Source organism: Schistocerca americana, chromosome 1 (genome assembly GCF_021461395.2).
Source record: "Schistocerca americana isolate TAMUIC-IGC-003095 chromosome 1, iqSchAmer2.1, whole genome shotgun sequence".
NCBI lineage: Eukaryota > Metazoa > Arthropoda > Insecta > Orthoptera > Acrididae > Schistocerca > Schistocerca americana.
The window spans coordinates 46,352,231-46,374,017 of NC_060119.1; positions in this window are offsets into that span (position 1 = coordinate 46,352,231).

The following is a 21,787-nucleotide window of genomic DNA, read 5'->3' on the forward strand; positions in this document are numbered from 1 at the left end:
TAGTGTGCCTGTCGATCGCTTCACGTCGCTCTTTTCAGATCAGAGCGCAAAGTGATGCCGTAGAAATCCCTGGTGAGAGATTCGCCTGAAGCTATGCAGCCCACGTAACAAAATCTTTCTTCAAGACAATTCTCAGCCGCGTTCTGCAGGGGCAATGAAGACGCTCCTGCAGCGTTTTCGATTGGAGGTGCTTGATCACCCACAATACAGCGCTTAATTCGCTCTCTCTGATGTTCATCTCTGCTCACATGAACCGCTGGCTACGAAGACAACATTTTGTCACAAACAACGATAGGCAGACTAGCGTAGAGAATTGGTGAAAAGCTCAGGCGGCTGCTTTCTGTGACGAGGACAGTGGAAAGTTTGAACAATAGCGCGACAAATTTCTAAGTCTGAGCGGAGACTATTTACAGAGGTAGGTGGAAGGTGTGGCTAACAGTTGCGAATAAAAAAATTTTCAGTTTCACTGTGGTTTTCATTTCGCGACCCATCGAACATTTCTTTCCGAACAGCCCTTGTAACTAAATGCATACAAAGATCCGGTGAAAAGGGTAGCTTGCAGTAGTGTGGTTTATATGAACCGTGGGGCAACTCTTTTTCTTCTCTCGGCTGTGGCGTGAGACCGCTGCGCTTTGCACAAACGAGGGTCGGCGGCTGCTCCTCCCTACCGTAGAGGTACTTCTCGAAGGCGCGGAAGGTGAAGGGTCCGTGGAAGCCCTCGAGGCCGACGAAGAGACCGGCGCGGCGGTAGTCGTCGACGAGCCTCTTGACGAGCACCTGCTCATTGGCGCGGCCCGCGCGGGTCTGGAGCCTCTTGAGCTCCAGCAGCTGCTGGAAGGTGCGCCGCTCCATGTGGTACCTGCGGCAGCGTTCATCGGCGACCCGGCTATACAGGCAGCGTCTCAGTAGCACCGCAGACTCTGTCTCAAAATAGCTGTACTCTCAAGTTTTCCTTGTGCAAGGTGGTGAACCACATGGTCGGTCGTGAGCACAGGCTCCGCGCAAATCTATCCGAAAGGGAGCAAGATTTTAAAATTTCCTATTTAGCTGTAATCCGTTCGGTAAGCTTCAGAATGTGTCATCCCTCCAGAATAGTATGTAACAGAATGTACGTAAATTTCATTGTATAGTCGAGAATTGACTGTTATCAACACGTCACATTTGTCGAAGGTAGATTGATTTGACACCTAAATGATAAGCACATTACATTAGAACATGCAAACTAAACGTTTTTATATTTTTAATGCGAAAATGGATGCTACCATTTTCATTTTACGATCTAAAATGACATATTCATATGATTAAATCCAGCGAGTTGCCAAATGAAGCCAGACAGTATTCACTACAGGAGTTGTTATTGATAAACCAGAAAAAATCAGACTGATCGAGAAAATGCTGTTGGATATCAACAAAAATAGCCATAAAAATGACACAGATTGATGATATACCTCATAGTGGAGAAACAGAAGATGAACAGGGGTAAGAAAATGTTTCGTTAAAGAGATATGTAATGAATTCCCTGTTGTGTCTCTTGGTTGTGTAATTTACCTCAAACGTGCGTTTTTGCTGACATTATTGTTTACAGTCATGGAATTTTTTCTCTGATTTGCATTTGTTCTGTTTCAGTGTAACTTCCATCGCAACATATCGATACTGTGTGTTCTGTGTCTGAAATGACGCACATGCACTACATTTACAGCCTGGCAGATAGGAATGCGGATTCAGCACGTCAATTTTATGGCTGAACGTAACTCCGATAGGCAGTTACCTGTGGAGGAACGTTTGTACGACAAAGTCAATGCTTGTGAGAGACAGCCTCATCTGAGAAGAAAATTTCAGATGAAGACCACGTGATGTAAGAATTCGTGAGATTGAAGAATATGTTCTTCTTCCTGTGGATGGAGCTCGAGCAGCTAGTACAAAGAGAATACCGGAAGGGAAGGCCTCAGTGACATGTCGACGTGAAGCAGTTAGTGTGGAAACTTATGTACTCGTATCGACTTCAACAGGTGCAAGGATGAAATGAGGCGACGCATGTTAAGCCAGTATGCTGCGTTTCTTAGCATGTACCTGATTCACTGATGAGGCTGGCTTTCAAGTTCATGGGTAGGGATCTTCAATTATCATAGCAATCGCGACTGGGCTTATGCAAACCATCGCGAATTGCGACAAGACATATGTCAACAGAGGTTCAGCCGCAATGTGTGCTGTGGAATCGTTAATGATCATGTAACTGGCCTCTATGTCTTTCCTCAACTTCTTACTGGATAAACGAATCTGCTGTTTCTCAGAGATAATTTGTTTCATTTACTTGATTATGTATCTCTAGAAGTCAGCCAACGAATGTGGTTTTCGCACAATGGTGCTCCACCTCACAATACATGGATAGTTTTCCACTATGTCGATACTAAATTTCCAAAGAGACGCTTACAACCAAATTTGGCTCAGCAGGCTTAGCACTGTGGGGTTTATAACCTCCTAGCTCCAATACGAGTGGAAATATGGGAAAAACGATTTTCCCTCACCTCTGGTGTATAGGCTACTCTATGCATCGGGTATGTTGTGAGGGAACAGTGTCAGCCTGTCAAACCAACTTGCCTTGCAAGGCAGCCTACGCGACAGGGGCAAGAAATGGCTTTCTGGGTCGTGATTTATAGGCTGCCCTGTATAACAGGCGTGTTTTGTTGGAGTAGTGTCAGCCTGATTTATCGACCGGCTTTACACCTGTATATCAGGGGCAAATAAATGATTTTGTAGCTGCTCATATGTTGCCTGCCCTGCATGGTAGGCTAATTGTGGAAGTAGTACCTGCCTCCTTTACTGAACTGTATTGCAGTGGCTACATGTGACAACGAGCTTGGCAGGGGATAGTTTGAGATGGGCAGAGGAGCAGATGAATAGACTGAGGGGGAGTAGCAAATGGTCAGGGGAGGAGGGGGAGATGCATGAGACAGGTGAACTGTGTAGAGGAATAGTGGGCAAATAGCGAAGGTGGAGGGAGAGGTGGAGATGGAAAAGGGAGGCGCAGGAGCGTATGCTCAGCGTGAGGAGGATGAAGATATGGTCAGAGAGAGGGGTAGAGGAAATGGACAAAGAGGCAGGGAGGAGGGGATAGACAGGTAGAGTTGAACAGACAAACAGAAGGAGGGAGAGGTGTGTTCAGTATATGTGTCGACAGCATATGTGGGCGAAGCCGCAGGAAGAAGGCTAGTAGTAATGTGACACTATTAGTATCGTTAGCGAACTGGGTTCTATAAAGCGTGGCGTGCACTCACTTGCGCATGCTGTTCTGCACGGCCTGCGTGACGGTGACGGTGCTGAGCGGCGGCCGGCCGTCCTGCCTACAGGGCCACGGCACCCTGCCGCCCCCGCCGCCCCCGCCGCCCCCATCGCTGCCCCCGGCCTCGCCCGGCTGCTCGTGCTCCCGCCGCGGCGACGGCTCCAACCCAGAGTCGGGCTGCGCGCTGGAGCGGCTGCGCATGGTCGTCGTGGACGCCTCTTCCTCCTCCTCCTCGTCTTCCACCTCCTACTCGACCTCTTCCTCACCCTCCTACCGCTCCTGCACGCCGCCCTTGACCTCCAGTTCCTCTTGTTCTCGGCCTTCGTCTCCTTCCGACTCCTCGCCGCTTCCCTCCTGCCTCTCCTGTATGAGAAAGACGCTGACTAAATGGATACGAAATGTCTCGCCACATTCTAGAAAACTCATTTTTCACAGCGAATCAGGTATCAGATATACAGAAGATCCGCAGAACTAAATTACTGTTAACTAACTGCTTACTGATATAATTACAGAAACTATGAAATACAAACTAATTATCACTCCATCCATTAAGTTTATCTTTTAGCGCAATTCTAAAAGCATAGTTCTCGAAGCACGTGACGATGGCTATATCTCACTCCTCACCCTCGCCCCCCACTCATCCACAGCTGCGGAAATGCCTTACCTAGAAGTGCAGAAGTGAAATTTCCACAATTTTCCAAGACTCGTGAATACTGTGGCTACACGTTCATTGAATCCTAAAGAACTAATTTTTTCCCAATGTGTATTTACGACTACTTATGGATTCTAAAAAAGAATCAGTTGCTGCTTGTAGGTGAGTGAGAACGTTAATCTCAGGGCTTGTGAATCGGGCGACTGTGGGAAGTGACTCAAGACTGATGGAGTGAGTTGGTGTGTTGATTGGAGACACCAGACGTTCCAATGCCACATCAGATTTCATCAGCTGTCCTGGGGCACAGCAGTGTATGACAGTGAAACATGCACTGTGGGAATACCGGAACAGAACGAAATGGAAGTATTTGAGAGGTGGCTCTACAGACGAATGTTGAAAATGAGGTGGTCTGATAAGGTAAGGAATGAGGAGGTTCTGCGCAGAATAGGAGGGGAAAGGAATTGTGGAAAACACTGACAAGGAAGAGAGACAGGATGATAGGACATTTGTTAAGACACGAAGGAATGACGTCCATGTTACTAGAGGGAGTTGATGCACGAGACAGTCGTCATCACTGGCTGCAGATTTCTACATTGAGATAGGCAAAAACTGATAACCTCGCTACGATAATCGTATCGATAACGGATGGTGTTACGTAAGAAGCTAGCAGAAGATACGTTACTGTTGTTTACGTTTATTTTTCGTTGTACGTCGTACTGGGACATTTTATTTGCGTGACTCCTGCAGGTATACAGCAGCAGAGTTGAGTTATCTTATTGATAATTGCTAAAAATACTCAGTGGACTTAAGGAAAGTGCATTGCTTTGGGATTGGCATTCAAGCAAATATACACTAACATCGGTTATCGTCACATTTACACGCTTGTCAAAAATGCATTGAAAGTCTTCTCAACTATTTTGAAGATATCGCAAACATTCTTACGTTCTTGGTATTTCTTTCTCAATTTGTTATGTGGAGTATATTTAGTCCTTGTATATTTGAAGTTTGTTTAAGTTTACGTGGCTTGGTATTACGTGCTAATTCATTGATTTCTTCATTAACGAAATGAAAAAAAAAGACTGGAAAACAGAGAGAGACGGAGAGAGAGAGAGAGACAGAGAGAGAGAGAAGGAAGGGAAGGGGAAACGGCTATACATTGACTGGATCCAAACACCGCAACTGGCCCACTGGCACTAATGTCATCACCGATTTGCCCATACTTCAAATAGGACAACTACTTAGCAGTTTTGCAGGTCAAGTGTGTACATTGTACTTTATGAAATTGATTTCCACTGCAGTCGATGCATCTCTTCACACTCGAAAATGATCCCAAACGTTTTCTGGCACATTCGTCGAGCCATGCCATTACGATCACTTCCTCTGGTCCTCTCATCGGTTCAACAGTTCCAAAGAGAAAGCAAATTCAAACGGGACAGTGTTACAGCTGTTGAAGGCAATCAAGAACTTCGGAGCCTGTTGAATTGTAACAGTTTGTGGAAAATTTCGACCAATATACTAGAATGTTCTTATTAAGAAAGAACCAACAGTCGACCTTCGTCGCGTTATTTTAAGGACACCTTTACCGTCACACCGGGAGTTATGCGGTAGTACTTAAGACTGTAGGATAGGTAAATGTCGCGTATGGGAAAATTTAGAATATTTTTTTAGAAAAGAGCGAAGTTGTTAGTACATCGGAAGTTCATTTATAAAGCCTGCACTAATGGCAGTCTGGAAGTGGAATGAACAGTGCGGAAGAGTTATATAAGAGTGATAAAACTGAAGACAGTATTATGGAAAGGGAAGGGTAAGTGAATGATTTGTCACAGGACTTAAAGACTTAAGTCGAAAGAAGGAACCTCTAGTGGACAGGATTCCCTCACAGTTATTAAGATCTTTAGGAGAACGGACAACGAGAAAAGTATTTCACATGATATGCAAGGCCCATGAGAAAGACCGCCACATTTGAAGTGGAACATTACAATTCCTATACGAGTACTAAGGAGATGCTGGAAGGTGAGACTACTACCGGAACATCAGTTTTATAAGTCACGGTTGCAAAATACAGGGACCAGTTAGTTACAGAAGAACGGAGGCCAGGAGAACCAAACCTCGGGAGGACCAGTATGGATTTCGAGGAAATGTGCGAACTTTTGAGGCAAAATTGACTCTACAACTTTTCTTACAAGGGAACATCACCAACTTGACGTCATATTTTAAGGAGAAAAAAGCACCCTTGCAAGATATCAGCCACGTCAATCGAACCCGAGGGAAAATTTGGGCCATAATTTTGATTCAATATAACAAAACGAAAGCCGTAGTTTTAAATTTCACTTTCAAGGAACCATTCACACAGGGGAATCGTACGAACATACCGTCACTTGACCATTGGACAGACTCCAATACAGACGAGATAGTGATAAGCATACCTGGCGTAAAGAAACAACTAAAAATTTTGAAAGCAGTTAAATCGTCAGATTCAAATGGAATTCCAATTCGTTTTTACGAAGAGTGCTCTATGGCATTGGCCCCTTACGTAACTTGCATTTATCGTGAATCTCTCACCCAGGACAAAGTCCCAAACGAGTGCAAAACAGCGTAGGTGCCTCCAGTGCATAAGAAGGGTAAGAGACGTATCCGCAAAATTACACCCCAATATCCCTAACTTCTATTTGCGTCAGAATCCTTGAATATTCCCAGTTCCCAAATAGAAAGCTTTCTTGGGACTGAGAAGCTTATGTCCACGAATGAGCATAGTTTTAGAAAGCGTCGCTCGTGCGAAACTCAGTTTGCCCTTTTCTCACACGGTAAGGGCAACAGGCAGACTCCATATTTCTATATTTCCGGAAAGTATTTGGCATGATGCCCCACAGCAGGCTGTTAACGGATGTACGAACATAAGGAATAAGGTCACAGATACGTGAGCGGTTCGAAGACTTCTTAAATAATGGAACCCAGTACGCTGTCCTCAGCGGTGAGTGTCGATCAGAGACAACGGTATCGTCAGGAGTGCCCCAGGGAACTGTGATAGGCTGATTCGGCAGACAGAGTGGGTAGCAATGTGCGGTTGTTTGCTGATGATGCCGTGGTGTGCCGTAAGGTGTCGATGTTGGGTGACTATAGGAAGATAAATGGCAGCTAGTCCTAAATGTAGAAAAATGCAAGTCAATGCGGATGAGTAGGAAGATCAAATCTGCAATATTCGGATACAGTAGTACTAGTTTCCTGCCTGATACGGTCACGTCCTTTAAAAATCTGGGTGTAACGTTGCAAAGCCATATGACATGGAACGAGCATATGAGAACTTTGGCAGGGAACGCAGATTGTCGATTTCGGCTTACTGGGAGAATTTTAGGAAAGAGTGGTTGACCTGTAAAGGAAACGGCATATAGGACGCTGGTCCGACCTATTCTTGAGTACTGCTCGTGTGCATCGGATCCGTACCAAGTCGGAGTGAAGGAAGGCATCGAAGCAGTTCAGAGGCAGGCTGCTAGATTTGATACTGGTAGGTTTGAACAACATGTAAGTTTTACGGAGATGCTTCGGGAACTCAAATAGGAATCTCCGGAGGGAAGGCGACGTTATTTTCGAGAAACACTATTGGGAAACTTTAGAGAATCGGCATTTGAAGCTGACTACCGAACGATACTACTGCCGCCAACATACATTGCGCGTAACGACCACAAAGATAAGACACGAGAAACTGGGCCTCACACTGAGGCATATACACTGAAGCGCCAAAGAAACTGGTATAGGCATGCGTATTCAATCACAGAGATGTGAAAACAGGCAAAATACGGCGCTGCGGTCGGCAATGTGTCTGACATAGTTGTTAGATCGATTACTGCTACTACGATGGCAGGTTATCAAGATTTAAGTGAGTTTGAACATGGTGTTATAGTCGGCGCGCTAGTGATGGGACACATCATCTCTGAGCTAGAGGTGAAGTTGGGATTTCCCCGTACGACCATTTCACGAGTGTACCGTGAATATCAGGAATTCGGTAAAACATCTAATCACAGACATCGCTGCGGCCGGAGAAAGATGCTGCAAGAACGGAAACAACGACTACTGAAGAGAATCGTTCAACGTGGCAGAAGTGCAACCCTTCCGCAGACTGCTGCACATTTCAGTGCTGGACCATCAACAAGTGTCAGCGTGCCAACCATTCAACGAAACATGATCGGTATGGGCTTTCGGAGCCGAAGGCCTACTCGTGTACCCTTGATTACTGCACAACACAAAGCTTTACGGCTCGCCTGGGACAGTCATCAGCGATATTGGACTGTTGATGACTGGAAACATGTAGCCTGGTCGGACGAGTCTCGTTTCAAATTGTATCGAGCGGATGAATGGGTACGGGTATGGAGACAAGCTCATGAATCCAAGGACCCTGCATATCAGCAGGGGTCAGTTCAAGCTGGTGGAGGCTCTGTAATGGTGTGGGCCCTGTGCAGTTAGAGTTGTATGGGTCCCCTGAGACGTCTAGATATAACTCTGACAGGAGACACGTATGCAAGCATCCTGTATAATCACCTGCATTCATTCATGTTCTTTGTGCATTCCGACAAACTTGGAAAATTCCAGAAAGACAATACGACACCCCACACATCGAGAATTGCTTCAGAGTGGCTCCAGGAGCATTATTTTGACTTCAAACACTTCAGTTGGATACCAGACTCCAGAGACATAAACATTATGGAGCATACCTGGGACGCCTTGCAACGTGCTGTTCAGAAGAGATCTCCACCCCATCCAACTTTTACGGATTTATGTACAGCCCTGTATGATTCATGGTGTCCGTTCCCTCCAGCGCTACTTCAGACATTAGTCGAGTCCATGCTACGTCGTGTTCCGGCACTTCTGTGTGCTCGCGGGGAACCTGCACGATATTAGGCAGGTGTACCAGTTTCTTTGGCTCTTCCTCGCACTATTTGCGTGTGGACCAGGAAAGGAAATTACAGGCCGTGGTATAGCATACCCTGCGCCACGCACCGTACGGTGGCTTGCGGAGTGTCTACGTAGATGTAGATGTAGACTGTAAGCAGTTATGAACTTCTGGAGGTACCTCTTTTAAACCTGCGCGCTTACAATTTTTTTGTCATTCGTTGCCACCCCACTGCTGTTGCTTTGGCTGTGTCAGAGAGCTCGATTTGCAAGCTGTAGATGGTGCCACAGATGTCTTTGCTTCGAACATTTTTACGTTGTGATTCACACAAATGCAGTATAATTTAATGAGGCGATTGACTGTATCATTAAGGAAGAAGTGTAGCGCTGTTTAATTATTGACATCGCTATAGTACTTTATTGTCTTTGGATTTTGAAGCTAGCACTGTAAAAGTGATGTATATTTATAGCAGATGCGCTATTCTTCAACCGTGATTAAATTGTAAATCGAAAACCACTAACTTCATTTTATAATAAATCTTCACTCGCTCCAGTTTATTCAAATGGTTCAAATGGCTCTGAGCACTATGGGACTCAACATCCAAGGTCGTAAGTCCCCTAGAACTTAGAACTACTTAAACCCAACTAACCTAAGGACATCACACAGACCCATGCCCGAGGCAGGATTCGAATCTGCGACCGTAGCGGTCCCGCGGTTCCGGACTGCAGCGCCAGAACCGCACGGCCACCGCGGCCGGCTCCGGTTTATTCATTTTGATTTTGGGGCGTGTATGTAACTGCAGCATTTCAGTACTAGAATATTGTTAACATTGAATGTGGTGTTGCCGGCCGCGGTGGTCTAGCGGTTCTAGGCGCTCCGTCCGGAACCGCGCGACTGCTACGGTCGCAGGTTCGAATCCTGCCTCGGGCGTGGATGTTTGTGATGTCCTTAGGTTAGTTAGGTTTAAGTAGTTCTAAGTTCTAGGGGACTGATGACCATGGCTGTTAAGTCCCATAGTGCTCAGAGCCATTTTTGAATGTGGTGGTGGTGGTGGTGGTGGTTAGTGTTTAACGTCCCGTCGACAACGAGGTCATTAGAGACGGAGCGCAAGCTCGGGTTGGGGAAGGAAGTCGGCCGTGCCCTTTCAAAGGAACCATCCCGGCATTTGCCTGAAAAGATTTAGGGAAATCGCGGAAAACCTAAATCAGGATGGCCGGAGACGGGATTGAACCGTTGTCCTCCCAAATGCGAGTCCAGTGTGCTAACCACTGCGCCACCTCGCTCGGTAACATTTAATGTGCATGAAGGTGACATTATAAACTCGTATTACTTGTTATGTTTCGGGCAGAGTGATATGTGTTGTGGAACAAGATTTTAAAACTCCCTGGGCAGATGAGTCCAGCTCCCTCCTCCACTTCCCTCGTCTTCAGCATCATGCGAATACGAATGCTCTAGTTGTCACCACGACGTACCGCACATCGCGTCCGGGCATTAGGCGGCTGCTGTGGGGCGGAACGAGTGACAAACTACCTGTGCGCGCTAAAGTTTGAAACCCGTCCTTTCGGAAGGTCGTAACTGCGCACTCTAACAATTACGCCCTAAATATTCACGCGGTGTCGATTGCTGCGGTCGATATCATGCAAGTGTGTCTTTTTGTCATTAAAATATGACTATCAAGTTGGTGACATTTCCTCATTACACGGCTTGGAAGAAGTGTTGATCGGGAAGGATGACAGTATCATGAAAAAAAGTTATAAGACGAATATCAAGAAAAGTAAAACAAAGTTAACGGATTGTAGTTTAAATGAAGCTGGTGATATTGAGCGAATTAGCTTAGCAAATGAGACACTGAGAGCAGAAGGCGAGTTTTGCTATCTAGGTACCGTTGCAACTAAGGAGAGCGGAAGAGGAGATATAAAATGCGGACTTGCAATAGAAAGAGAAGTTTTTCTTAAAATTAAACTTAAACGTTGGGAAGTATCTTCTGAAAGTATCTGTCGGGACTGTAGCCATGTTTGCGAGTAAACATGAACGACAAACAGTAGGCGTGAAGTGAATGAAGCTTTTGAAATATAGTGTTGCAAAAGAATGAGGGATATGTCAGATAACCAATCTAATGGGCGAGAAGAGAGCATCCAATAAGGCCTGTGTCTGCTGATTCTGCAAGCGATCAAATTCGGACAGTACATCTGGAAATGGTGGCGAAGCCATGACACAATGAAATGAGTCTATCAACAAACACAAAATCCTCTTTTGAGACTCGTCGCCAAAAATGTTGTGGCTTGGCAAGGCAGCCAAGTCACAATGAGAGGAAGCCGAAAGGCACGCGCTTAAGCTCACGCAGGCTGGCGTGAGGTCTGGAACAGTTAAGGGAATTAATAGTAGCAAATAAAGTACGTAGTTGATATAATACTTAACTTTAATCCACAATTGGTGTACATCGCTCTTGACGGTACATGTTATAATCTCAATATCAAATGGTATGGCGCCTTGCTAGGTCGTAGCAAATGAAGTAGCTGAAGGCTAAGCCACTATCGTCTCGGCAAATGAGAGCTTATTTGTCAGTGAACTGTTGCTAGCTACGTCGGCTGTACAACTGGGGCGAGTGCTAGTAAGTCTGTCTAGACCTGCCGTGTGGTGGCGCTCGGTCTGCAATTACTGACAGTGGCGACACGCGGGTCCGACTTATACTAACGGACCGCGGCCGATTTAAAGACTACCACCTAGCAAGTGTGGTGTCTGGCGGTGACACCACAATATCCAACAGTCTTGCCACATTGGATTTCACACAGCCAACAAAGTTCAGCAATGTCAGGTCTGGTTAGTACTTGGGTGGGTTATCATCTGGATATTCCAGGTGCTATTGGATTTGAAAGACTGGTACTTGGTTGTTGCACAATGTGACTATTATTACTGTAGTTGCAACATGTGATGAAGAATTTGGTACTCTTCAGTAATACTATTGATGAAAGAGTGTACAGTGATTTTCTTAATTATGGGGATGAGTGAGACAGTGTGCTGTGTTCTTACACATGATTTGATTGCAGATGTGGTTATCATGTAGAGGGTGGTCCACTGATCGTGACCGGGCCAAATATCTCACGAAATAAGTGTCAAATGAGAAAACTAAAAAGTACGAAACTCGTCTAGCTTGAAGAGGGAAACCAGATGGCGCTATGGTTGGCCCGCTAGATGGCGCTGCCACAGGGCAAATGGATATCAACTGCGTTTTTTAAAATAGGAACCCCCATTTTATTACATATTAGTGTAGTACGTAAGGAAATATGAATGTTTTAGTTGGACCACTTTTTTCGCTTTGCGATAGATGGCGCTGTAATAGTCACAAACATATGTCTCACAATTTTAGACGAACAGTTGGTAACAGGTAGGTTTTTAAATTAAATACGGAACGTAGGTACGTTTGAACATTTTATTTCAGTTGTTCCAATGTGATACATGTACCTTTGTGACCTCATCATTTCTGAGAACGCATGGTGTTACAGCGTGATAACCTGTAAATACCACATTAATCCAATAAATGCTCAAAATGATGTCCGTCAACCTAAATGCATATGGCAATACGTGTAACGACATTGCTCTCAACAGCGAGTACTTCGCCTGCCGTAATGTTCGCACGTGCATTGACAATGCGCTAAGGCATGTTGTCAAGCGTTGTCAGTGGATATCGATAGCAAATATCCTTCAACTTTCCCCACAGAAAGAAATCTGGGGACGTCAGATCTGGTGAACGTGTGGGCCATGGTATGGTGCCTCGATGACCAATCCACCTGTCATGAAATATGCTATACAATACCGCTTCTACTGCACGCGAGCTGTGTGCCGGACCTCCATCATGTGGGAAGTACATCGCCATTCTGTCATGCAGTGAAACATCTTGTAGTAACATCGGTAGAACATTACGTAGGAAATCAGCATACACTGCACCATTTAGATTGCCGTCAATAAAATGGGGGCCAAATTATCCTTCCTCCCATAATTCCGCACCATACATTAACCCACCAAGGTCGTTGATGTTCCACTTGTCGCAGCCATCGTGGATTTTCCGTTGCCTGATAGTGCATATTATGCCGGTTTACGTTACCACTGTTGGTGAACGGCGCTTCGTCGCCAAGTAGAACGCGTGCAAAAATCTGTCATCGTCCCGTAACTTGTCTTGTGCCTAGTGGCAGAACTGTACACGACGTTCAAAGTCGTCGCCATGATATTTGTGGTGCATAGAAATATGGTACGGGTGCAATCGATGTAGATGTAGCATTCTTAACACCGACGGTTTTTGAGATTTCCGATTCTGGCGCAATTTGTCTGCTACTGATGTGCGGATTAGCTGCGACGGCAGCTAAAACACCTACTTGGGCATCATCATTTGTTGCATGTCGTGGTTGACGTTTCACATGTGGCTGAACACTTCCTGTTTCCTTAAATAACGTAACTATCCTGCGAACGGTCCGGACACTTGAATGATGTCGTCCTGGATACCGAGTCGGCCGATGTGGCCGAGCGGTTCTAGAGGCTACTGTCTGGAACCGCGCGACCGCTACGGTCGCAGGTTCGAATCCTGCCTCGTTCATGAATGTGTGTGATGCCCTTAGATTAGTTAGGTTTAAGTATTTCTAAGTTCTAGGGGACTGATGACCTCAGATGTTAAGTCCGATAGTGCTCAGAGCCATTTGAACCATTTTGAACCAAGATACCGAGCAGCATACGTAGCACACGCCCGTTGGGCATTTTGATCACAATAGCCGTACATCAACACGATATCGGCCTTTTCCGCAATTGGTAAGCGGTCCATTTTAACACGGGTAATGTATCACGAAGCAAATACCGTCCGCACTGACGGAATGTTACGTGATACCACGTACTTATACGTTTGTGACTATTACAGCGCCATCATCACAAAGCGGAAAAAGTGGTCCAACTGAAACATTCATATATCTTTACGAATACGTAATAAAACATGAGGGTTCCTCTTTTTTTAAAAAATAAAACGCAGTTGATATCCGTTTTACCTATGGCAGCGCCATCTAGCTGGCCAATCATAGCGCCATCTCGTTTCCCCTTTCAAGCTAGACGAGTTTCGTTATTTGTAGTTTTTTCGTTTGATGCTTATTTCGTCAGATATTTGGGCCGGTCACTATCAATGGACCACGCTGTATACCTCAGCTCTGCTTACAACTAGCAGCCACTTTGGCTACAGCAGTAGAAAGTTCATCACAATTCTCTGTTTCTTGAAATGCTACTTTCTGTGTTGGCCTTCAGTACACCTACTTCATGTTCAAGCTATTAAAAAGCTGTTGCATGACTACTTGTTTGTTAACCTCACTCGCTATAGTCTGACTTGGAGCAGCTCCTAGTCTATCCTGTAACTCACGTTTTTTCCTTTTTCCACAAACATTATTCTCCTGTTCTAGCACTTATTTTCGACTAGTTATTGACAGTTATAATTGTCTAAGATTTCTCTCCTCAAGTGCAATGAATCTGTTTAATTTTATCATTTCTTTGTAGTCCAGTGCAGTCTGTTGTTGTAACATGGAACTTTCATCCCATAAAAATATCCAAAAAAACTTCTGAAGAGGGATAACTGAGGGAGTGAAGTAACATAAATCACACTAATTTGAATCCAGTCCATCTACCCAAAACAAGACAATATTAGTTTCTCCGCAGGTGCGCAGTAAAAGGCAGAGTAATAAATGAGCAACTAAAGTAGCCTGAGACGTTTTAGATTTCTGACATTAACTTGCTCATTTGACAACACTTACAAAGTTCAGTATACAACTCCTCTGGAGAAGTAAATTTAATGAAGTCATTAAATCCATGTATCGCAATGTATGCATTTAGCATTCTTAATTTGAAAATTATGAACTCAACTCTTCAATTTCACAGTTAATATCATAGTGAGGGTGGGGAGGCGGAAGGGCAAAAGGATAGAAGGGTGGGGACTGGTCCAACTCTCCACTCTACTATGCAGAAACTCTAACCTCTGCAAAGTAAAACGATGAAATTGGCAGTCAAACTTACTCCTACTGCTCAATTCTGATTAAACTGGTGTATTTCAACGGCCAACAGAAAGCTAGTAATAAGTTTCTTTACATGTACTAAAATCTCCAACAGGCATCAGATGAACTGCAGGTCCATAAGAATGCTCAGTGGCATAGACACAGCTGCAGCAAATCAGTTTGGAAACTTTTTAGGATAGGATCCCATACAGTTGGGTACATTTCAAAGACAGCAATATTTCATACAATTCCCAGAAACAAGTTTTTGCACTCATAATATCAATATAGATCTCCAATGAAGCGTGCAGCTTCAGAAATGTATACCAGAAACTTTTTCGTAGTGCGAAACTAGGACAGTTGTGATTTTACAAGTTCAGAAAGTATAATCCAATGTCAGTAGTATCACTCATCAAGTTCCACCTACGGAAACATCACTATCTGACAAACTTCACCTACCAGTACCACTAACTTTGCTAATCTCGATAAATTCCTTGAGCCATTCACAGTTCCAAAATATCACTTTCGTACTAAACATTAAAAAAATCCTAAAGTCCACCAACTTGACAAAGAATCTCTGCAGGACGTTGTGAGCTAGCAACTCACATCTGACCATTCAGTACAACTACAAGTTCCTTTTGCAGCAAGGCACAGGAGCATTTGCCCATCCCAACTGAACACAAGTAGAAAACATAAAAATATACCAGTACACACTTACCACTTCAGTACTGTTATGCACAACCCTCGTTTCATGAAATCAACCTAACATATTAATATGTCAACCGTATTGGATAGTAATTTCTCTACACATAATAAAATGGTACCACAAATGAAGAGAAAGACAGTACTTTATCAATAAGCAACGTAATTGCACTTCGTCACATGAGAATGTAACATTCCCCTTAGCGTGCACTCGAAAGACTCCTTTAACAACTTGAGAACAGGGGTCCATGCACATGTGTATCAGCTATTGTGTCAGTATTTAATGAGCAACATAGCAATAATGACATAACTAACATGAGAAGTTGTGTAAGGATCGAATTAAGATGCTTGAATGTAACAGTTATTGACTAGAGTATATTTCAAGGTGTATAAATTACCTTTCACTAACACAGATCAACTAAAATGAACTTCAAACATCAGATGAAAAAAGAATGCACTGTTAGAGAAACGCTATATTGTAAACTATGTATTGCATCGAATAAACGGGACATGTTCTGTGATATTTTTTTCACAAAAATTGTTCTTCTTGTAGGTGCAGAATCATTGTATTTTAAAATATTATTACGTATGTTTAGTGGGTTACAATAATTGTTTTCGAGTAGATCGACGTCTACACTAGAAGCTGCAATCTTCCGAATATTATTTCGCACTCAAGTTACGAGAAAAAGAAAATGAATAACAACGGCATTCGTCAACTCGGCGAACTTGTATCGCGCATTGTTATTCACGTAAATACATCCCCAATTTCAGAAACAAAAATTAGATAAAATTTAAAAGCCTATACGTAAAAGCAAAGTAACTCTACCACTAATAGTAAATTCTAAAGTATTAAAATAATTTAATTATAGCACAATATTACTATAGTAAGTTCTACAAATTTTCGTTGTGTTATTAGATACCTTACATTTATGAAGTTCATGTTTCCTTGTCTGAAGCAGTGGAAATATTGAGTGGAAAATACCAGATGGTCATAACTAAAGTGCAGCTGCCCGTTGAGGTGCAGTGTGGACTGTAATTATCGTACGGCGGTGAAACTTGGTAGATACTCTAATGCGCTTACTTGGAACTGACTTAGGTCGTAAAAAAAATTTGTTCCACTTTTGGTCTCCAGGTGCAAATATGGGACTGTGAATGCGAGAAAGACTTGTAGAAACGCTTCCATATACCATGGAGTAGTGAACCTGGCAATGCCTCACAATTGCTAAATGGAATGACTGTCATTGGGACAGGTCAACACAGAATGCTGTGTAGTGTGAGGGTTAACCCAGCAACAGCATTATCATTGACAGTTTGCATGATGAAAATTTATTTGTACCAGTTTAACCAGTGAGTGCATGGACACAAAAAAAGCAAATTTCTTCCTGTATGAACTTCGAACAACACAGTACACATTTTTTAGCTAAGAACAATACGTCATGACACACTGTAAAATAGAATTTCAGTAAACTTTAAGATTCTGCCACAATCCTACACACCTACAAATCCTTGATCAGCCCCATCCTTTGTTATGCCAGCGTTGCCTGGATTTCCGCCCCTGCCAGATTCTATAACGCTCTCCAAATCCTTGAACACCATGCAATCCGCCTTGCCTTTTGTTTCCACCTCATGTCCCCCACAGCGATCCTCTGTGACCTCATTCCCTTCCCACACCCTCTCCTTTTCCTCAAACACATCTGCATCCTGTACATCATCCACCAACTCGATCCCCCATATCCGCTGTTGTCTCTTGTCCTCTCTACCCTCAGCCTGTTGTCGCGCCTTTAACCACCGTCTCTCATGTCCACACCCTCCACCTCCTTTCCCAACACAACGTCCAGCACTTATCCCTTCCAGATGATAAGCTTCACCCTGATCTCCACCCTTCCTACCAACTCTAACCCTACATTCCCCCTTCCTACTCCTCAGGGCTTCCTCTCCCCTCCTTTTCCCTTCCCCTGAGCGCCACCCCTTTACCATGCTGCCATTCTGTGTCTCTGTGTCACCTGTTGACTTGCCTTCCCCCCTCCAACTCCCATCCTTCCTGACTCCTGCCCCTTGGGGCGCTCCCCAACCACCCTTTTTCTTTTCATCCCGCCCCCCTCCCCATTCCACCGACCCTCTTTTTCCCTCCTCTCAGGCCTCCTACCATTGGCAGGCCCTTCCTGACAGATTCTATCCCTCGTCACATGTGTCTAATCACTTACGGTGGTTTTTTTAAGGGTGTTCATGCTGGAGTGGCCAACTTTTAACTTGTGCATGCGTATTTTATGTGCTCCATGAAACACCAACTGTATTTTTTGACTTTCTTCGAAATTTTTTACCTGTCCTTCAGTGAACGTCTTCAAGTAAGTTTATATTTTAATCTCTATTGTCTCCACTTATTTCGGTTCTTATGTCCTGCTTTTTATCACATTTTATTTGTGTCATTTCATCTTTTTATTTGTTGTGTCACTTGGCTGAAGAGTGGCGGACTGTGCCACTGACAGCCGTCACCTGCCCATAAGTGGCCGGGAAATGAAATTACAATAAAGACAAAACAATTACGGAAGATGCTCCTGCTAAGTTCTCTTTCCCTATCTTCATGCCACCTGTTGCTCCTAGGCTGCAAGTCCACCATGGACACCCCAACCACCACGATTATATACACCCCTCCTTCCTCTGCCCCCACCATTACCTCCGTAAGTCCCTCCTCCAGCTTCCCCCATCTGCCCCACCTCTTCTCTTCACAGCTTCATCCCTGCCATATCCACCTATCCCCTGTACCCCCACCTATTTACTGCCTCTACTTCTGCTCCTCCCCCTGCTCCTGCTCGTGCTCCTGCCGCCATTCCCACCACTACCATGTGTAGGGATGACTCTCATGCACTCCCCACTCGCCCTGCTATGACTTCCTCTACTTCGCCTGCCCATGACATGGACCACCGCTCCACAGTCACCACCACAGACACCCACCCTCCCTTCAAAGTGCTTCCACCTCTCATGAGGGCCCTGCCTTCCGCCACCTCTCCCAGTCCCTCACCCTCCTTCCAGGCCACACCTGCCAAAAAACCTCCAAACGCCCAAGTGCTGACCCTACCTCCACCCCCTCTTCCAAGAAACCACTGCCCACCCCTCTTGCATGCCCAGCCCCCACCATACATACATTCGTTATTTCCCAACCCAATACTAAATTCCTCACTGCCTAAACACTAGAAATCTGCAAGTATACCCCAGTGCCGCTATTGCTCAGCTTATGCCCCACAGAGGCTCTGTCCTTATCCACTTCCCTTCTCATTCCACACTGACCTCTTCCGGAGACTTCTCCATATCACCTTTAGCCCACATGTCTCTCACATCTTTACTTACCTCCTCCTTTTCCTGTCAATCCTAAAGCCCTCATCATCCCAAAACCCTCACCACTGTGATTGCAAAGCTCATCCTTGTGGTAATTAAGGTGAAGTTATTGGCAGAATTGAATGCCCACCCTGCCCTGGAAATCTGCTCAGCCTGATGTATCTGTAACAACTCCAGCCCTACCCTTTTGGCACATGTGTTCACAGAGTCCACCTCCGCCATACATCACCTTTTGCCACCCCATTAATCCCTTCCTTTCTCCTATTCAATGCTATCACCGCCAATGCTGTCTCCTCTATGATGGACGCATCACCCAAAGCTTCAACCACCTTGCCCCCATCTGCCCCTACTGTAAAGCCTCCCACTTCCTCAAACAATGTTCTAACCTCGCCTCCCCTCCTTCCTGCAACACCTGCAACGAATCCCACCCCATCTACACCTCCAAATGCAAGGCCAAACTCCTTCCCACCAACTCCAAACTAACTGTTCCCATTCACACCATCGATCAGCCCATCCAATGCATGAATTCCCTCTGCCCAATCCAGACAGCTGACAACATCATCTGTTTCCTGACCATCATACTCCAGAATATTCATCCCTTCCAACGCCCCCACACCCTCCAGCAGATCTCCCTTGCCACCTGATCCATCTTTCATTTCAATACCTACACTACATACTCCCGCAACCAGGCCCACTTCATCTTCACCCACCCAGACACCCTCATTTGAGCCCCTCTCTTCCCTCCACTCACTCTCCACCTTGTCCCAATGACACGCCAACAGTATCATCTCCTATACATCAACATTTGCTCCCTCCCTACCGACAAATACCTCTTCATGCGTACCCAGTCCCATCACCAGGTCAACTCCTTCATCCTTAGTGACACCTTCCTCCAACATCATCATGTTGTCCGCTCCTCTCTGTACCTCATTCACTCCACTGACAATCCCCTTTTGCTAGAGGGAGGTGGGGTCACTACTGGACACCTGAAGCATATATCTATGTCCCTGTCCTACCACAACCCCTGCTCAATGACAACCAAACACCTCATCCTCAACATCTTCCTCCTCCCCCCCCCCCCGTCATCACCTGTGCAATTATCCACTATCTACATCTAACCCGCAGCTCCTCTTCCCTATGAATTCATCTCCCAATATGGCCCACCTTCTACAACTATGTTATTACCACATGCCTCAACATCGTCAACTGTGACCCTGATACCTTCAGTGGTGGCATCAGTTCCTCACTACCCTCCATGGTAATCTAGTTCCCCTCTTACAGATCACCCATTCTAAAAGTAACTCCATCCCTGGTGTCATCATCACTTGCCCTTACCTCCTTGGTCGTATTGCCACGGATATTCTGGACCCTTTTGGTACCAATCACCTCCCAGTGGTTCACACAATCTCCTCAGCACATTGCCTCAATCCAGCCCCTTGCTAGCTGCCCTGCCAAGTCCATGACTACCAACGACCTGATTAGGATGCATACTGGGAATCCATTGCCTCACAGGTCAAAAACCACCATCTTTCCTACCACCATCCCGCTGACATCACACATGCCTCTTCGTTACTTCAGTAGACCGTCACTAATGCCGTAGAGGTCCATGTTCCTAACAAACTTATCCACCGTCACCACCCTACACTTGCTCCACACGCTGTTCTTCTCCTCCATGGATTCCACAGGCTCTACTGCTCCTTCCTCTGCACCTGTGACTAAGATACCCTCCCAGACACTGGCAAGTACACATCTGCAACGTCTGAACAGCAAAGAAACAGCAGGACTGGCGACACACATGTACATGAATCAGCTCCACCATCCCTGTCAACTCCTCCTCTGTCTTCCACCATCTAACTGGTAGTCATCCTGCCCCACAGTACACCCTTCTCCACCATGACCACCTTTTCTATGACAACCTCAGTAAGGCTAACCATTTTGCTTCCCATCTCTCCAAGTTTTTCTCCTTTCCCAACGATCCTCACTTTGATTACTCCCTCTTCCCCACCAGCCAGAACACTCTGATGCCACCATTCTGCCACTCGCCTACAGTTTCTAGTATTTGGACCCTCATCATACATAAACATTCCCGTTGCAGCAAATGACATCAAACTCATACTCCAGTCCAAGTGCAATGCCATCACTTGTCACAACAGTGTCACCTACTGCCACCTCAAGAAATCCCCCCTCTTCGTCCTGGCTGTCCTTGCTACCTTGACAACATCATTCTCTCCACTGGCTTGTACCCTGACATTTGGAAAACTTCCCACATCCTGCTGTTTCTTAATCCCGACAGACCACCCTCTATCATCTCGCCTCCCTCACCTCCATGTTCATTAAGGTCTTTGAGTCTATCCTCTCCTGACGTGTTCATCACCACCTTAATCAGCACCACCTCTTTCCCCGTACCCAGTGTGGTTTCCAAACCTCTTCCTTAGCCAATAACCAGCAGTTTAAGCTTATCAGTCTTCTTTCCCTCCAATATAAGTCCTATTGTTCCTCTTTCTATGTCTCCTTCGACCTCCAGACTGCCTTTCACCATGTCTGGCATCCCAGGCTACTCCTTAAACTCCAGGGCTTTCTCTGTCTCGTTGCTTCCTTCCTCTCCTGTCGTCCCTCTTATGTCACTATCCACAATACCAACACCTATGCATTCTATCCCTCCATGAGCGTGCCCGAAGGCTCCATCCTTTTCCCTCTCCTCTATCTCCTTTATGTTGCAGATACACCCAAATCTTTTCCGCCTCACATCTTCTACTAATTTGCTGCCAATTTGCTGCCAATTTGCTGATGACACCGTCTTTCTGGACCTGTATCCTCCACTTGAACAGGGCCAAAGTATTCCTTCAAACCCACCTCAATCAGTTCACTGCCTGGTGCAACGAGTGGCCCTTCACATCAACTCTTCCAAACCCAGGTCATACCAC